Source organism: Nerophis ophidion, linkage group LG17, assembly GCF_033978795.1.
Source record: "Nerophis ophidion isolate RoL-2023_Sa linkage group LG17, RoL_Noph_v1.0, whole genome shotgun sequence".
Lineage (NCBI taxonomy): Eukaryota > Metazoa > Chordata > Actinopteri > Syngnathiformes > Syngnathidae > Nerophis > Nerophis ophidion.
In genome coordinates, this window is record NC_084627.1 from 26706209 (window position 1) to 26722022 (window position 15814).

The window sequence follows — 15814 nt, forward strand, 5'->3', positions numbered from 1 at the left end:
CCCGGATGACGTCTTGTTCCGAGCGCAGACCGAACATGCCTCCACATAGTCCTGAACTTCGTGTTCCATGGATGGCCACCAAAATCGCCGTGGGATGGCGAACATCGTTCTCCGAACTCCCGGGTGGCATGAATGCAGGAAGGTGTGAGCCCAATGGATTACCTGTGAGCGCAACCCAATTGGAACAGACAAGTGATTACCTGGGCACCCACTAGATGGCGGGGTTCCACCATTTGCCTGCTTCACCTCATCTTCTATTTGCCAGGTAACCACTCCAACCATAATGGACAGTGGAAGGATAGTTTATGGTTCCTTGGCAACAAGCTCGGGGTCAAAGCGTCGAGTCAGGATGTTTGGCTTGACATTTTGGGACCCCGGCCTGTAAGAGAGAGAGAAAAAGAAGCGGTTATAAAAAAAAAAAAAAGAGTGCCCACCTGGCCTAGCAAGAATTGAGTCTTTTAGCCTTTTTTATGTACTCCAGATTTTTGTGGTCTGTCCAGGCAATGAACGGGAGACCGGCCCCCTTAAGCCAGTGCCTCCACTCCTCAAGGGCGAGTTTGACCACCAACAACTCACGGTTATCGACATCATAGTTTCGCTCAAATTTGGGTAGACATCTTGACAGTAAGGCGCAGGGATGCATCTTGCCATCCTTCTCTGAGCGTTGGGATAGGACGGCTCCGACTCCTTTATTGGAGGCATCCACCTCTACCACAAACTGGCGTTGCGCGTCTGGCATGGTGAGGATAGGAGCCTAAGTGAAACGCTGTTTGAGGTTCTGGAATGCTTTTTCAGCTTCTGGAGTCCATGGCAACTGTACCTAAGTGGAAGTGAGGGCATTGAGAGGGGCCGCTATAGCGCTAAAACCTATGATAAATCGCCTGTAGAAATGAGCAAACCCTAAGAACTGCTAAACCCTCTTGCGGCTATCAGGAGTGGGCCAGTCGGTAACTACGCTAATCTTAGCCGGATCCATCTGAACCCTTCCAGGAGCTACTATAAAACCCAAGAAGTAAATAGTGTTAACATGAAACTCACTCTTTTCTGCTTTGACATACAGCTTGTTTTCCAATAGTCTTTTAAGGACCCAAGTCACGTGCACATGGTGAGTATCAATGTCTGGTGAATAAATTAAAATGTAATCTAGGTATACATACACCAATTGATCTAGGAAGTCTCTGAGTACATCAATTATCATGGCCTGAAAAACTAGATATTCATAGGCTAAAAACTAGATATTCATAGTGTCAACTGGGAGTGTTAAATCCCGTTTCCCACTCATCCCCTTCCCTTATGCGGATCAGGTGATTGAAGATCAAGTTTAGTAAATACCTTAGCTTGTTGGAGTTGGTCAAACACTGATGTCATGAGGTGGAGGGGGTACCGTTTTTTTATGGTGATGTCGATGAGTGGACTGTAATCGATGCAGGGCCTCAGTGATCCATCCTTTTTGCCCACAAAGAAGAACCCGGCACCCGCTGGTGATGAGGAGGGGCGGATCAGCCCCGTTCTCAATGAGGCTGTGAGGTACTCCTTCATGGCCGCCCTCTCAGGACTGGAAACTGAATACAGGCGACCATTGGGTATGGTGGACCCTGGGATCATGTCAATGGCGCAGTCATACAGACGGTGTGGAGGAAGAGACATGGCTTTAGTCTTGCTGAAGACTTCTCATAGCTGGTGGTAGCATGTGGGTACAGAGTTCAGGTCCGGGTACTCTGATTCTCTTGTGGGTTTTGCAGAAAACAAGTTGAGTTGTGCTACACCTTTATTTCTTGTAGAGCCGATGAAACGGTCATTAATACAGTCGTTCCCCCATGCTTTAATTTCAACTGTCCTCCAGTTTATCTGGGGGTTGTGTTGAAACAGACACGGTAGTCCCAAAATCAAAGTGTGTGAGGAGGTTTTGAACAGATATAAGCAAATCTTTTCTTCATGGTCTTTTATGCATATGCGGATGGGCTCTGTGACATGGGTAATCACAAACAGTTCCTTCCCATCAAGAGCTCTAGCTGTTGGTTCAGATTTGACCCATAATTTAGTAACCAGAGCCCAGTCCATTAAATTATCTTCCGCCCCTGAGTCAATAAGCGCCCCAATGTCTGTGACTGTGTGATGTTTTACCTGAATTTTGGTGAGGGTATGCGTAAAGGGAGTAGAAGTTGTTCGTTGACTCACTCCTATGGATCGTTTAGCTGGACAGGTGGCGACGAGGTGGTCCGGCTCCCCGTAGTAAAAACACCTTCCTTCCAGCTGTCGCCTCTGACGTTCCTCCTGCGTCAGCTGCGCTCTCCCCAGCTGCATGGGATCCTCACCTTCAGTTAGGGAAATGGGACGACTCAACTCGGGTGAAGCAGGGGAGAAATCCGGTCCGTGATGCGTCTGAAAATGTGCCGCACCTCCCGTAGTTGTGGCTCTTATGCTGCGATGTCGCCTGAGCTGAGTAAGCCTGTTGTCGGTGTGGATGGCGAGCACAATAAGTTCGTCCAACCCAGCAGGTAAATCTAGTGGGACGAGGTGATCTTGAATAGGTGCAGCCAGCCCTTTCAAAAAAGTGTCATACAGGGTAGCGGAATTCCACCCGCTCTCCGCCGACAGTGTGCGGAATTGAATGGCGTAATCACAAACAGTGTCTCGATCTTGCCTCCGTTTGCTCAGCTCCTGTTCTTTCTCTCGGTGGTTGGTGACAGGATCGAAAGTCATTTGTGAGGTATTCTGGAACTCCGTGATGGAGCTGCAGACAGCTGAGCTTTGGCCCCACTCAGCGGAAGCCCAGGCCTTGGCTATGCCCGTCAAGTGGGAGATCATGAAAGCGATCTTTGCTCGCTCAGTGGGGGAGGCGTGACGATTAAATTAAACATGGATTGAACAGTCTATGATGAACGCTTTACATTGTCCTGTTTCACCTGAATAGGATGCTGGGGGTGCCAGTTTACTTCAGGCTCCGGTGAATGACATAGGCGGTAGGGGGGTAGGTACGGGAGCCGATGCGGCGGGTTGAGGAAGTCGCAAGACCATCTCCTGTAGCTGGGTGGTTAGTGGGGCCATATGCTCGGCCATCGTTGTCTGGAACTCCTCTTGACGTGAGAGGCAGGTTTCCTGATCCTGATCCTTTCTCTGCTGGATCCGTACTGGCCAAATCGTAATGTCAGGCTTGGACTAAGACGTAGAATTAGACGCAGAGATGAGATTCTTAGAAAAGCTTTTATTTTGACAACTCCTAAACCTCCAGAGCCAAAGTTATACAGAATTTATAAGTCAGAAACGGTCAGCGAAAAAAGTTCCAAAAAGGGGGACAACCGAAAATCAATCCTAAAAAGGAGGAAAATACCAACATAAAGAAGAACTATAATTAGTGTCGTATCTGCTATGAAAACTTAACATAAAATGCTCCAACAGGAGGAAGAAAAAAATGACTATAAAAATTTGTACTCTGATCTTAGTCTAATAAAAGTAAACAAAAAATCACTCAAAAACTTTGAGAAAAGAAAGATTATTCAGAGAAAACCATAACTTACCTTTTCGGTTGAACAAAGGCTAGATAATAAAAGTCGCTCTTAAGAAGAGAAAAAGTTAAATTCAAAATTAAAGTGTGGGAATTCTGGATCAGAGGGAGTAAACGTGGGAGGAGGCAAGGGAAGCCTTGTCTTGTTTTTTTCTGTCTTGTGATTTGCATGTTTTATTTTGAAGAGCAACTCCTCTTGTCGGCAGCACGGTGAAACAGGGGTTAGTGCGTCTGCCTCACAATACTAAGGTCCTGAGTAGTCCTGGGTTCAACCCCGGGCTCGGGATCTTTCTGTGTGGTGTTTGCATATTCTCCCTGTGACTGCGTGGGTTCCCTCCGGGTACTCCGGCTTCCTCCCACCTCCAAAGACATGCACCTGGGGATAGGTTGATTGGCAACACACTAAATAGTCCCTAGTGTGTGAATGTGAGTGTAAATTTGTCTGTCTATCTGTGTTGGCCCTGTGATGAGGTGGTGACTTGTGCAGGGAGTACGCCACCTTCCGCCCATTTATAGCTAAGATAGGCACCAGCGACCCCAAAGCGAATAAGCGGGAGAAAATGGATGGATGGAACTCCTCTTGTTTCAGATCACAGAGAGTTCCATCCATCCATTTTCTCCCGCTTATTCCCTTTGGGGTCGCGGGGTGCGCTGGTGCCTATCTTAGCTATAAACGGGCGGAAGGTGGCGTACTCCCTGCACAAGTCACCACCTCATCACAGGGCCAACACAGATAGACAGACAACATTTACACTCACATTCACACACTAGGGACTATTTAGTGTGTTGCCAATCAACCTATCCCCAGGTGCATGTCTTTGGAGGTGGGAGGAAGCCGGAGTACCCGGAGGGAACCCGCGCAGTCACAGGGAGAACATGCAAACACCACACAGAAAGATCCCGAGCCCGGGGTTGAACCCAGGACTACTCAGGACCTTAGTATTGTGAGGCAGACGCACTAACCCCTGTTTCACCGTGCTGCCGACAAGAGGAGTTGCTTTTCAAAATAAAACATGCAAATCACAAGACGGAAAAAAACAAGACAAGGCTTCCCTTACCGCGGTGTGACAAATATTACCATTAAAATACATAGTTATCCAAATTTTGCACTTGGATAAAAATAACAAAAAACTGTAAAATATTTTCAAAAAAGGGATTGGAAGGGCTTAAATATACATAACTAAAACAATAAATAAAATAGCTAAATAAAGTATTGACAAACAAAGTTGCACTTCAATTTTGCACATGTAAGCAGACGTTGAGTTGTACATTACTTAACTGAAAACCAAGTTAGGACATTGTTTAGCAAAAGTGCAGAGTAACAATATAAACAGTACACTTTAAGCAGATGTATTAACAGCTCATATGCAAAACAACTTCAGTCTGGCAGACTCCAAGTGTGGAAGAGCGACACGAAAAATGTCAAACGTTTGTAACACTTTTAAAAGTGCTACTTTTATAATAGTATTAAATGGCAGCATGTCTTTGTTTACACTGACCTGGCTTGTTCAATAAACGCCTCAGTGAGTGTGGAGAGTCGATTAATTGAATTCAAGTGGGCGTGCAGGTTTATGGTATTCGCGCACATTCGCCAAACTGGCTCATCTTGTTCCAAAGGTTTAAATTGAAATAATCCCACACTGGTGCGATGTCATTTGCTTTTGTAATAATCTTGTTCATGTTAGCTGCAACATGCTTACTTGCGGCACTCTATAACGCTAGCAGGCCAGCTGCATCGCCTCACACAGAGTCAAAGACACTGAGGACAAGATCGTTTACCCCCTTCATTCCATTCGGCTATGTTACAAATGTGCGTAGCTGCTGAAAGCGAGGAGAAGTGTGAATGCTAGTGAGACATGCACATGGCTATTTATCCACTTACAGGCTTAAATTTGATTTATCGTCAGTTAATCAACGTATCGAATATGGCTGCCTCAACAACTAGTAATGTAGCAAATCAATAAGCCAGCATATTTGGTAGAAAAATACACAGAAGGCAAGTAAGGCTTTACTTCTCAAAATGCACTAGCATAAAGCTAAACTGCATTAATTATGCCATATACATGCTACCGATTAGCATTTATCATTTTAAATGGCAATTTTAATACCTCCAAATTTGTTAATAAAAAACACAACTAAGATGCATGTTACAATCAACCAGCTAGTGGGTGGTAAGTACAATACGGTTTTAACATTTTGTATGACTAAACAAAAGACAATACTCGCACAATCAGCTTAATGGTAAAGAATATTTCTTGACTACAGCAACACACCTTAGTCTATACCAGGGGTTGGGAACCTTTTTGGCTGAGAGAGCCATACAAGCCAAATATTTTAAAAAGTATTTCCGTGAGAGCCATGTAATATTTTTTTAAGACTGAATACAACTAAATGCGTGCATTTTTAAGTAAAACCAAGATTTATTGAGTATAATGAGTCTCTTATTCTTTTTAATAACATTGTTATTCTGAAGCTAACCAACAATAAATAAAATACTTCTAACCATTAATGCGACTTCTTGAACACGTGCGGTAGAAACCGGATGGATGGATTAAAATGCATGAGAAGGTTTTATATTTTGAACGTTATTTTTGACACCAGCGGAATTATTTATTACTTATCGTGTTAAGCAATGTCAGCTAAGATTTATCTGAGAGCCAGATGCAGTCATCAAAAGAGCCACATCTGGCTCTAGAGCCATAGGTTCCCTACCCCTGGTCAATACCCTTCTTCCTTCTAGGAATTGCAAATGCATGCAAAGATTACATCAAACTTGCAAATGAGTCAATGATGTAAGAAAAAAACAACTTGACAGCACAGTTATTTGTTCAATGTTAAATGGTAATTAAAATAAGTTTTAGTAACACATACACATACTGAAGTACCGAAAATTATCACAGTTGAGTACTGGCATTGATTTTCATGTACTGATAATTGGTACTGTATTGTTAAAATTGTACCTGTTGTTGCCCTTTTCAGCTTGCCTAATGGTCTTGGAGTTGAGGATTTTTTAGTCAGAATATCTGGTTCTGCTTGATGACAAGAAGCATTAATTGCAGGTTGTACTACTGGCACCCACAGTGCAGTGCCACTGCAATTTACAGTAAGTTCATAGCATCAGACTCTTGAACAAGCTCACAAATGCTTCTGTTCCCATTTTCTTTAGAGGAAATTTCAAGATAAGGAAAACAGATATATGCAAGTTAAATAGTCTCAACCAAATTAACTTCTTACCTTCCGAGTCTTGAGCCTCACTTCCACTGACTTGGGACTCCTGCCCAGGTTCCACTGTTGAGGATGAATGCCAAGTCGAAATAGAACACACAGAGGCATAACATTCTGTTAAAACACAACAATAATTTAAAAAAAAACACTCATGCAAATACTTTCAGTGTGAAATTAACTGGAAAACTATCATAATTACTCTCCAAGCTTAAATCAATCTCATCAAGAGATTTGCCTTTGTACAGGTCAGTTCCAATTTCTATAGCCATGAGCAGCTTGCTGATTTTTGCAAGCTGAAGTGTCTTCTCTGTTAGCCGGTAGTATTCACGATGAACACGGATATCATGTCCCATAAATTTAGCAAGTTGGTCTAACTCATTTTCTTTGAGGTTCATTATCTGACTCATTGTAGCCACATGTTTTCTCAGGTTGGTTGATTTAAGTGCCTCGGGCATCCTTGCACTACATGTCTTAGCATATTTTCTAAGACAGTCTGAACCTCGAAGAGGGAATTTTGTGTTTTGTCTTGCAAATACATAGGTATTAGAGTCCAAAATTTCATTTTCTTCACTTCTTTGCTCAATGAGAAAATCAAGTGATTTGGTCACCTCTTTGTTTAGAAGAACAGGGACTTTCCTAACCCACTTCCCTCTAAACTCATGGTAAACTCATGACTCAGATCTTGTTCAAATTAGGTTCATCGGTGGCTCTGTTAACGTAGGTTGCCGGGGATATTTCCTGCCTCACCTTGCCGTCTTCGGTTGAAAAGAATGATTTGTGAAAGAACGCATTTACTTAGAGTCCTGTATGCTTTAGCATTAGGTACTTCCAAAAGTTTCTGTTTTGCCACCTTTTCTGTGACCTTCAAGTTTTTATTGAGCTTTATCACATCTTCTGTGATGGGGATCATTTCCTTTTTGTTCCATCGGTTCTCTTCCAAGTTCATCTGTGCACGGCGTGACACAAACACGTCCCGCTGTGCAAATATCAAGCTCAAAATGCTCCTAACTTTGACTGCAGCCAAGTCATTTTCAGCCTTCACATGTTGTCCAATCACAACGTCGCATGCTGCCTTCAGTGAGTGTCCCAACTTTAAAGTAAGAGATGGAGTGTCGTATCTACACTGTGACTTGGTGAATCCAGAAGCTTTTTTTGCTGCCTCTACAACTAACTGAAAATTAGGTGGCACCAAGACATCTTGTAACACCTTAACTTCGTCATTAAGGGACTTGGTAGCGAGTAGAAATATTCCCAACTCTCTCATCTTTTGGCTGACGTGACCCTCTTTTGTTTGATCACCCCCATGTTTTTCTAGCAGTCTATCACCAAATTCGCAAATGAGTGGATCGTTTTTGACTTCCTGAGATACCTTGTCAATTATTAGCATCCAGGGTTGGGGCATACGCACTGAGTAGCGTAGCAAACCGGCCTTTCACCAGGTGTATACGCCAGGTCATGAGCCGCTCACTGATGCCCCTGGGGGACTCTGGGATGTTATTGAGTAGTTTGCTTTTTACAGCAAAGCCAACTCCATGGAGCCTACGTTCGCCTTTCAATGTCAAGCTAAATAAGTGCTCGCTGCGAAATAAGTGCCCAAGCGTGTCGGGGCATATATTTAGCGCCTTAAGTGCGAAATATATGCCCACCCTATTTTATACAGTGTGTATGGGACGGCTTGCCAAATAATTGCCCCTGTGGCCTCAGTGAGAGTGCATACGAGGTATACTCATTAGTTAAACTTGGATTTGCTGATATTGTTAGCTAAAAGAAAAACTGTATCATACCAAAGTTAGCAGGATGAAACAAATAAGATCAGTAGTAGAGATGCACGGTTTGCGGTCACAACCGCGGAGTCCGTGGATAAACCGCGGGTCGGGCGGGTGACATGACGAAAAAATAGATTTTAAATAGATTCTGGCGGGTGGCGGTTGAACCAATTCGGAAATACATATTTTAATAATCCCAGGAATGTAGGCTCATAAAACGTATTTGTTTGTCTTGTCTTTATTGCACAAGATGTAATAAAACCACACAACAGCTCTCATGTCTCTAACGCTTTTCCCGGGACAACTCGAACTCTCACCTCCTGTCGACAACGTCACTTCCCTATCCCTCCCGGAAGTCCCGCCCCCCCCAGCCAAAGTCATTGGCTAACACCCCGTAGCCAACCGCTACATTATACATAGTTAAATGTTATGTTGAAGAGGTTCATTTAGCCTACTGACGTGTATTTATAAATGGTTGATTTATATAGGCTAGTAGGTAAAGTGTTGTACCTGACAACTCTTGATGGTACTATCCATATATCACGTCACAGACAACGTCACGCTAACATCACGAGACACCTCTGATGAAGGTTGCAGAAGCAAGGTAGCCAAAACTTGTCAGGTACAACACTTTACCTTACTATCCCATAGAAATCAACCATTTATAAATAGTTAAATGTTGTTATCCACATACGAAAAACAAGCAGCACTCTTTGAAACAGTATGTGGGCATACTTTTATTTTCAAAGTGTCTCGTTTGGTCTGTCGACGTATGTAAGGAAGCTACTTCCGGGTATGAGTACACTTTTTTTTTGATGTAATGAGAAAGGCGAAAGACTAAAAAGTGTCACAAGGACTTTAAACGTTTGGGCTATAAGAGCCAGAAGATCACAATTTTCTCCTAAAAGAAGCATGCAGGCCAACGAGGTATTTGTTTGTCATTTGTTTGTATTTTATTTGGTAAAATGTTTGATCCACATGCTGTGCATGTTATTATTTTTACGTTTGTAACGTGCTTTATTTATTACAGTTTTCACTGTGAATTTGAAGGGAAAGTAAGCCTTCAAATAAATCAGTTCAAGAAAGCCATTGTGTCTGTGCTATTTGGAGGGAGTTACACTTTCTAACCTCACTAATGCCTTGCATCGTCTATATTAGATGTATAACAACGGGCGGGTGGCGGGTGGGTGTGGCTTTGATGAAATGTTGGTTTGGGTGGATTGCGGCTGGATGATGACTTAAGTGATGCGGTTGCGGATTATAGAATTGCCGATCCACGCATCTCTAGTCAGTAGTTTTAATTTTGGTGAGTTAAGCTTTTAAAAATAGTGGACAAAGCATGTAGGCCCTGTATTCTTTTATCCATCCATTTTCTACCGCTTATTCCCTTTTGGGGTTGCGGGGGGCGCTGGCGCCTATCTCAGCTACAATCGGGCGGAAGGCGGGGTACACCCTGGATAAGTCGTCACCTCATCGCAGGATAACACAGATAGACAGACAACATTCACACTCACATTCACACACTAGGGACCATTTAGTGTTGCCAATCAACCTATCCCCAGGTGCATGTCTTTGGAAGTGGGAGGAAGCCGGAGTACCCGGAGGGAACCCACGCATTCACGGGGAGAACATGCAAACTCTACACAGAAAGATCCCGAGCCTGGATTTGAACCCAGGACTGCAGGACCTTCGTATTGTGAGGCAGACGCACTAACCCCTCTGCCACCGCGAAGCCCCATATTCTTTTATCATAGTTTCTAATATGTTGAACCAGATTATTGATTTATTTTCAATTGTTTGGGGGTTCTTTTCCTATATAAAACAAGACACAGAATTGCTCTGGTAGATGAAACTTCATGTTTATTCCAAACCTTCACTCATCAATATATACATTCGGCAAATAGTTTTAAGCATCAAAATCATTCATTATTAGTACATTCAGAAGCACCATATTTTTATGAATTGTTATCAGTCATCACCAACACAGTACTTTTAACAAAGTCACACATCATCGTATTTGCACTATATTTTAATCTTTCAATATCACTCATCATCCATACTGTTCATCCATCATTAAAATCACACATCATCAAAACATGTTCTTTTATTATCAATATATTCAGTACCATCATAGCTACAACAATATACACAACCTCACATAATCAATCATGTCTATGTACAATTCCCCTAATTACATATTTTTTCACATTTTCCCCAGAAAGCTCATCTAAATTGTCTCTTGTGCTTTAACCTTGATGGACACATTGCTTTTTTTTTTATGGGGAAGGTTTCAGCCACCCAGTCTCAAAGCAAGACTTGAGGTGTTGTCTCATGCTGCCCTGGCAAAACAACAGTGAATTTGGGTCCTGTCCTTGGCAAAGAGCAGTGGCCACAGCTACTGCAAAGAGCCCACAATCAGAAGTTCCGTTCTGTCTCCGAGTATTCATATACTGATTTGTCAGTTGGCTGTTTTCGGAGAACAAGTATGAAAGGACAGAGAGCTGTGATGTTGTCTTTTTGGAGGCTTTGCTGCTGTACAAACTATCATACACCTGTACAGTATCTTGTGAAATGATGTTGCTGGCTGTCACCCAGTGCTGTCCTGTGTTCAGAATCTGAACCCACTGTCTGTCTAAGAGAGTCCAGATAACTCTGTTGGTGCTGGTGTTGAATTAAGGTTAGACAGTGATTGTTGAGAAGAAGGTGGAGTTTCCTTGAAAGGCTTGAGGTGTTGCAGATAAATGCTCTTTAACACTTGGCCTGTCTTGCTGTTCTGGAGAACTGCTTGGTGTCCTGTCAGCTCAGTGATCTCAGTCTGGTGCCATTCTGTCTCCCTTGGGACCCCCAAGCTTCTTGTGGTTAGCTTTTATAACCTAAAAAGAAATCATACAGCACTACTTATAATAAACAATCTATACAGAATACTGTAAGCTCTGTCCTTGTGAACAGCAAAGTTCCACTAAACTTTGTTTTCCCATAATGTTAGGGCAGAACATTTAGCAATCAGCATAAACCTGTTGGCCAACAGCAAAGTTGTATGACTTGAATCCTTTCATGTGCTTTAGCTGGTAATACTTCTTTTGTTTTTCTTTGGCAGCCTCATTGTTGGTTGTCACCTGAAAGTATAAAGGCAAGCTGTCTATTTAAAGTCCAAGAACAACTTGATTGAAACCTTAACCTAAAGTAATGAGAAGTAATGCTTACTTACTTTATCATGGACTGCTGACTGCTTTTCTTGTGTGTTGCTGACATATTCAACAACTTAATTTGGTGCAGGGTCATTGTGGCTGATCGACTCGTGATCAATTCCCTCTGGGAGCTCTGATGGGAAACGTGGCTTTCGCCCAATCATCACCTCAAATGGCGTATGTTTTGTTGACTCGTAGCTGGAACGGATGCCCCAGCAAGCCTGTTCAGCGTACAAGTTGCAGTCGTTCTGCTGCTCATTCACCATCTAAACACAATGATGGGAAAATGAGTGAAACTTATGGAACACAAGCATATGATTGTAACATATACAGTACTGTCTAACTCCTTACATACCTTGGAAAGATGTCGCTTAAGTGTTCCATTTGTTCTCTCATTTTAGCCATTTGTCTGGGGGTGGTAAGCTTTCCCCTGGTCGCTGAGAATTTGAAGTGGTGCACCCCGGCAATTAATCCATTTCATCAGACCTTGAAACACACCCTCGGCTGACTTGTCTCTGATTGGTTCTGCCTCAACCCACTTACAGAACAGGCAGGTGCCTGTGAGAACATACTTGAAGCCCTCTGCTCTTTCCTTGAATGGGCTGATCAGGTCAATGCCTACTAGCTCTTGTGGTTCCTCAGCCTTCAATACAAAAAGATGACCAAGGAAAATGAATGAAGACTTTAATCAAGACAAAGTATATAGTATGTAAAGGGAGAAATGGCAACAGGTAGATTCCAAGCGACGGTATACTGATACTCACATATATTGGCTTCAGTTCAGGCACCATCGTCTTGTTTTTTTGCACCTTCTGGCACTGTGGACAAGTTGCAATCTAAAAAAGTAGCAACATAATTTACTTTTGCGAGCAACATAGATTATTTAGAAACCAAACATGCAGAGAGAGTAATGCATTACAATTTAAGCTTACCCATTCTCGGACATCTTCTGTTATTGTTCGCCAATAGAATCGTTCTCCAATATTGGCCCGAGTACGTTTCTCCCCCATGTGCCCACCATTTGTTCCCCTGCCATGAATGTCTCCAAGCACATGCGCTACCTGCAATAAAAAGAAAACACAAGTGATTCTTTTGTAGATCCTATAAGCATTCAAATGATGTAGAAACAGGATATACGGTAGTAAGTGAAAAACTGTGAGTTTGCATTCACAAACCTCAGCCGTTGTGAACAATACTTTCACTTTTCTTTGAGGTTCAGTCTCTGCTTTCTTGCTGGGCTTAGTAACATGATACAGTGTGTCTGTACGAGCTGAAGCAAGAACAATAACTGTCTATTAGTACATGTAGGTGCAGCCTTGTCTCTCCTTATTAAAACCTTGATCAATATGTCATTTAGCTCACCTATGCTGATCCAACATCTCAGGCTCACATTGTTTGCCCTTCAGAGTATGAGACAGTCTACCTAGTAGTAAACTACTTGGTTTCAACCTGTCTTATTTACCAAAACCTAGTAAACATACAAGTTTGTAACCAATTCATTTACTATAAACAAAGGAAATGCATTTTAGACTAAGCATATAATGTAGACAGGCACAAGAACTAATTTAATTTTAAAAAAAATTCAGCACCCGATGATTAGCTACAGGGCCTGTTTTAAATTAATTGCACTTGTTGATTATTGCTCCTCTATTTAAATCCAAAAGATTATACTTAGCCTTTTTTGATGTGATGATTAACTCAAGCCATCTTTCTAAAAGGTGGTGATTAACTCAAGGGCCTAAGTGGAGTTTGCTTCCTTACTTGAAGCAAATAGCTAGCCTAAGTTTAAGATGGTAATGATATATAACTCCAGTAGGGCCTAAACAAGTAAAATAAATCTAGTCTTGTATCCTACATAGTACATTACAACACCATACAGTATCTCACCTTCATACTCAAACTTTCTTGCAAATGCTGCCAGAGTGTGCAGCCTCTTCCTTCTTGTGTCTTTGTCAAGGTTCTCAATCTCAGGTGGGGGCTGTCTGCCTGACTTGATATAATGCAATACATCCTGCACCGAAGCCTGTCAAAATCGTGAAAAAGATACATTGTAGCATATTGTACATTAATGTGCATATTGAAGCATATGCCTAGGGCTATGTATATAAGACGTACAACGGTCAATACATGAATGATGTAGACAGTGTAGTCTAGGCAGGCCACGTCTAAGTACTAGTAAGACACAGCAACAGTGTGTCATAGCCTTTGGGTTAGAAAGTTCTGAAATATTATACATACCTTGTAAGTTTTCGCCCTTGGCCTTGAGTTGTTGTTAGTGCCACAGGATTCACTCCCACTGACACTGCTGCTGACACAGTCGTCCTCTTCCATGACAATTGTCAGTCCACACAAACAAACAAATATTCAGAGTCTCGCTAAATCACTACTAGGATGGTCTCTCTTTCGTTACACACACGTTGGTTTGTCAATGACGCCGCCCTGCCAAAAAACTGCCCGGCTGGTCACTGCGCACTGGACTGCGCAGGTGGGCGCATGCGCACACCCTCCCTGAGCACTTATTTCGCTGGGCACAAATTTGGCGTCACACAGGGAGACCCTTCCAGAAGAAGGTATCGCCTTCACAAAAATTCTGTCAGGGAGTTTCAACCGAGTTTTGCTGAGTGCTGCGATGTCGACATTGAATCTCTTGAGCTCATGTGCAATGAGCGCCGTCCGTCTATGAGGTCTCTCCGTCCCTCCCTGCATGTCGAGGAGGGTGCGGACATTCCAGGTAGTCAGGTGTATAGTCACATGCTTTCCTTTGTTATGTTTTCGACCGCAGTAAGGGATGCCTTGGTGGCTGCTGTTTGCCACCCAGGTGTGAGGAACAAACAATTTTCGGGTCATCTTTTGCCGACCCTTCACCAATAGGGCTGCTCAGTCACATGGGCAGCTGCCGAAGGAAGATCATGTACCTGATCCGAATCTTCACAACAACTATCACACCCATGCCGCCTCTATGCAGGACTCAAGCAAGGAGCTTCCAGTCACATCCTTGACCTGCCCCCGTCGTTTTATCCTGTCGCCAGAGGACTTTTCAGAAGAAGTTGAAGCTTGCGCAAAGTGTATTTGTGTGAGGGATGGTGTCCTTCCCCCACAATCTTGACCACACCCAACATATTCCAGTGACACAAGAGAAACTTGAGACGACCTTCAGGTGAGTGCAGTTGCATGGGACTGCCAGAGATCCAGTCAGCCAGAGATCCGGTCAGCTGGAAACCAGCCCATCTGTGTATTCCCAGAGCACAGATTTTTTCATTTGGGGTTTACTCCCATAGCCATACTTCCTTCCAGTTTAACCCACATGACTGTGTGGTGCCTTCTTCCGCAATTGCAGCCATTGTGGTGGTTCTCACATCCACCGTCTTCTGCCTGCTCTGCTGTTGAGGTCTCGTGGTTTGAGATCACTGTTAGTCTGGTCTCTACCCTTTGACCTGTTCGGCTTGGGTGACCCTGCCAAGAGTGCGAGACTCCAGCCGACATAGCTTTAGGGGTCATGGAGACGCGCAAAGTGCCTCGCTTCGATAAGGTGGTGATCCCGTCGAGACACTGTGTGTGTGTGCGTGTGTGTGCGTGCTTCTGTGTGTTTGTGTCAGCACACACACGCACACACATACACGGTCTGCTCACCATGATAACATTCAATGTTTTGACAGATTACTATTCAGATGTGATGTATAACTGCAGGCTCCTCTGAGCCGTGTGGTTTTGAGAGACAAATGACGACCAAGGAGAGCCCTTTAAAGACTAGCAGTTACGGTAAATGACTAAATGACATAGATAAGTAAAAAAATGTTTTTAAATGGTTAATTGCTATTGTATGGTTGCTGATTGATTAAGCATTTGTGCTTAAATGCGAGAAAAAACAATAAATTAATGTTCTTTTGGCATATTTCGCTCTGCAACAGGGCCATTCAACCGGATTTGAGGTTAAATCCTGGGAGGCAAAGATTTTGGACGACTATAACACATTGGCAGATCCCTGCATTGACATTTTAACCTTGCTACCAAACATAGAACACTGGGGCCCAAACTTGTGATTTACATAACTGAGGCATTTTTCAAGGCACACCTTTAAGCCCTCCCTTTTTATTTTTGCATATTTTTCACGATGTGATGTATAGGTGTAG

General features: G+C 43.1%; 1 long non-coding RNA gene across 2 annotated transcripts; it reads right to left on the minus strand.

Annotated features, from left to right (window-relative positions):
* Nucleotides 1-10339: 10339 nt before the first annotated feature.
* On the minus strand, nt 10340-12314 carry LOC133536598 (uncharacterized). Of its 2 annotated transcripts, XR_009802498.1 has the most exons (4): nt 12040-12314; nt 11705-11950; nt 11511-11612; nt 10340-11369 (listed from the first exon to the last, which is right to left on the minus strand). It is a non-coding gene; the product is annotated as an uncharacterized LOC133536598 (long non-coding RNA). The 2 variants fall into 2 exon arrangements; XR_009802497.1 differs by having other exon boundaries at nt 10340-11612; nt 12040-12310.
* Nucleotides 12315-15814: the final 3500 nt, after the last annotated feature.